This window comes from Colobus angolensis, unplaced genomic scaffold, assembly GCF_000951035.1.
Source record: "Colobus angolensis palliatus isolate OR3802 unplaced genomic scaffold, Cang.pa_1.0 Scaffold22, whole genome shotgun sequence".
Lineage (NCBI taxonomy): Eukaryota > Metazoa > Chordata > Mammalia > Primates > Cercopithecidae > Colobus > Colobus angolensis.
Window position 1 is genome coordinate 2457494 of NW_012115377.1, and position 3490 is coordinate 2460983.

A 3490-nucleotide genomic window follows, 5' to 3' on the forward strand; every position below is an offset into this window, starting at 1 on the left:
GCCTCCTCGCCCAGGCCGCCGCGGCTCCGGGCCGCCAGCCGGAACACATACGTGGCCCCCTTGTGCACGCCTGACGCCGTGTAGCGGTCCTCGGAGGGCGGGAACTCCAGGGTGGCCAGGGGCGTCGAGTCCTCGCGGCCAAACTGCAGGCGGTAGCCCAGCACCTGGTCCTCCACGGTGCCGGCCGGGGGCTCCCAGCGTGCTAGGAGGCTGCCCTCAGGGGTCTGCTGCACCGACAGGGTTGGGCGGCCCAGCACTGCGGGGATAGGGGGCAGGTGTCAGGGACCCAGCACCATCCGCCGGCCCAGGGGCACAAGGTGGGGTTGTATTTTTAATTCTTTTCCTTTAATGTAACTTTTTTTGAGTTGGGGGTCTTGCTCTGTCACCCAGCCTGGAGTGCAGTGGTGAGATCACGGCTCACTGCAGCCTCAAACTCCTGGGCTCAAGTGAGCTTCCTGCCTTGGCCTCCCAGAGTGCTAGGATTATAGGCCACTGCACCCAGCTGGGGTTATTTATTTATTTTTTGAGACAGAATCTTGCTCTCTCTCCCAGGCTGAAGTGCCCATCTTGGCTCCCCGTCTTGGCTCACTACAAGCTCCACCTCCTGGATTCAGCATTCTCCTGCCTCAGCCTCCTGAGCAGCTGGGATTACAGGCATGCACCACCACACCCAGGTAATTTTGTATTTTTAGTACAGACGGGGTTTCGCCATACTGGCCAGGCTGGTCTTGAACTCCTGACCTCAGTAATCCACCTGCCTCAGCCTCCCAAAGTCCTGGGATTACAGGCATGAGCCACCGCGCCCAGCCTGGGGTTGTGATTTTTAAAAGTGGATCTCAAGGCTGGGTGCGGTGGCTCATGTCTGTCAGTAATCCCAGCACTTTGGGAGGCTGAGATGGGCAGGTCATTTCAGGTCAGGAGTTTGAGACCAGCCTGGCCAACATGGTGAAACCCGGTCTCTACTAAAAATACAAAAATTAGCCAGGTGTGGTGGTGCACGCCTGTAATCTCAGCTACTCAGGAGGCTGAGGCAGGGGAATCACTTGAACCCGGGAGGTGGAGGTTGCACGGAGCCGAGATTGCATCACTGCACTCCAACCTGGGTGATAGAGCAAGACTCTGTCTTTAAAAAAAAGAAAAAAAAAGGTCTCAAGAAAGCCTCACTTAAGAAACAAAGACTTGAAGGAAGAAAGAGGGGAACCACAAGAAGATCTGGGGGAATTGTGCTCCAGGAAGAGGGAATGGCCCGTGTAAAGGTGCAGAGCTGGCACTGGGCTAGGGGCACATAAGGCACAGTGAGAAAGTGAGGACTCAGAGACCCAGTAAAGGAAAATATTGATAGCTGCTGCAGCAGGTCCTCCTCCTTCCATTAATAAGGCAGCCATCTCCTGCCTTGTTTATTTGGCCCTTGCTCAGGCACCTGCCCAATACCCATGGGACATAAAGACATCCAAAATCCCGCCCCTGCTCGTTGCTTCACACAGCCTGGGTAGTAACCAACGTGCCGAGATAGGTTACGGGGTCAGGCAAAGAAGGGGGAAAGCTGGGCTGTATACATGAAAATGGACTTCTCTACTGCAGGACTTATCAGGGCCTTTAACGGACTGCTATGAATACCCAGGGTGGTGGGGAGAGCAGTGTATGCAGTGGGTTCTGCTTAGCAAACACGGCTCTAATACAATGTCCCTGAGAGAGGAGGGAAATGCCCTGCTGGCTAAAAGAAGGGAGGGAGAGATCACAGGAGGCCACCTGGAGGAGGTGGCATTAGAACTAGATACTGGAGGACGCAGACAAGGTGGGCGAAGGGAATAGCGTGGACAAGGACAGATGCTGTGTCTAGCTGGGAGGCCTGAAAGGTGGGGTACACAGTCAGTGGTGTGGCTACGAGGGTCCCCAAGGAGAGGGTAGGTGTGGGGACTGGGATGGAGACCACAGAAGCCCGCTGATTGCTCCTAAAAACCCAGAGCTTGTTCCGTCCGCTCCCTCCGCTCCACTCCCCAAGTTTTCCTCTGGACCGTGCCCTCTGCCCGGTGTACCCTCCCCTCACATCTTCACAGCAGTCTCTTTTTCTTAATTCAGCTCCATTTTGGCTGGAAAAAAAAGCCAGCCCCTTGGGGATGATGGAAGGGACAATGGAGGGGCTAGAAGGGGAAACTGAGTCAGGGCCGCCAACAGAAAGGTGGCTTCCTGGTGCAGTGGGGAAAGACAGGTGTACCACCCTGAAATAACCACCAAGCTGGGGCGATCAGAGCTCGGATGGCGGAAGCACAGGGGACGAGGGGGCCCAGAAGGATCAAGATTGTGGGATGAGGCAATCAGGGAAGGCTTTCTAAGGGAGGTGTACCTTGAGCTGACACCTAAAGGCAGAGGAGGAGCCAACCAGCAGGAGAAGGTATTCTGGCAGAAGGAACAGCCCAAGTAAAGGCTGAGAGGGCAAAGGGGTCAGAGGTGGCTGTTAACTGTTTCTCTCTGGTGGGGGACAGGAAGTGAATGACAAAGGAGGCAGGGGCGGGGAGCCACGCTGGGCTCTGGACACCCTCCTGAGCAGCCCTCACACCTGTCTCACTGTTCCTGCTGTCTGGTGCACCCTCTGCCTGCCCTTGGGAGCTCAAGGACTCTGGAGGCACGCTCTGGTGCCAGTGGGGGCAAAGGGGCCGTGGGTGGGGGGTGGGCGGGTCGCATACCTGCTCCCTTGGTCACAACCACCTTGGGTTTGCTGCGAGCGCCATCGCCCTTCATGGTGTAGGCGGCTACCGTGATGGAGTACGCGGTCTCAGGCTGCAGGTTTGTGATGACCATCTCCTGCGGGCAGGGCGGGGGGGTCAGCACCATGGTTGCGGCTGGGAGCAGCCCTGCCCACCCCCACTCCCTGTGCTGAGATCAAGGAGGATGCAGGGCCCGGATCGTGGGCGGAGACGTGCACACAAGCTCATGCAGAGACCAAGACATGTGGCATGGCCATGCTCAGAGGGTACATGCAACAACCCAGCCCACTGTCGCTTGCCAGGACCAACTGGGTCCTCTCTGCTCTGCTCCCCTCACTCCCGCCATCACCCTGACAGTCTGTCCTCCCCACAGCAGCCAGAGGGCGCCTGTGAGCACTGGAGTCAGGGCCCGTCCCTGCTCCCCCCACAGCCCTCCATGGCTCCCACCCTTCTTGGGGTCAAAGCCCAAGTCTTCCCTGTGGCCCACAAAGGGTTCTCCTTGCTGCTCCTCCAATGCACCAGGCACAGCCTGCCTCAGGCCCATTGGCACTGGCCTTCCCCTCTGCCTCTACACCCACTGGTGTGCTGGAGGTATCCTGTACCAACTAGTTAAATTTTCAAGAATTATGTGAGCCACTTATGAAACAAAGCTGTTATTAAAAATTAAACTGTATAAGGCCAGGTGCAGTGGCTGACGCCTGTAATTCCAGCACCTTGGGAGGCCAAGGCAGGAGGATCACTTGAGGTTAGGAGTTTGAGACCAGCCTAGCCGACATGGTGAAACC

The 3490-nt window shown here is 57.0% G+C and overlaps 1 protein-coding gene across 1 annotated transcript in view; it reads right to left on the reverse strand.

The window, feature by feature from the left end:
• PTPRS (protein tyrosine phosphatase, receptor type, S) overlaps positions 1–3490 on the reverse strand; it is a 69513-nt gene that overhangs the window by 18022 nt on the left and 48001 nt on the right. The window lies entirely within an intron of this gene.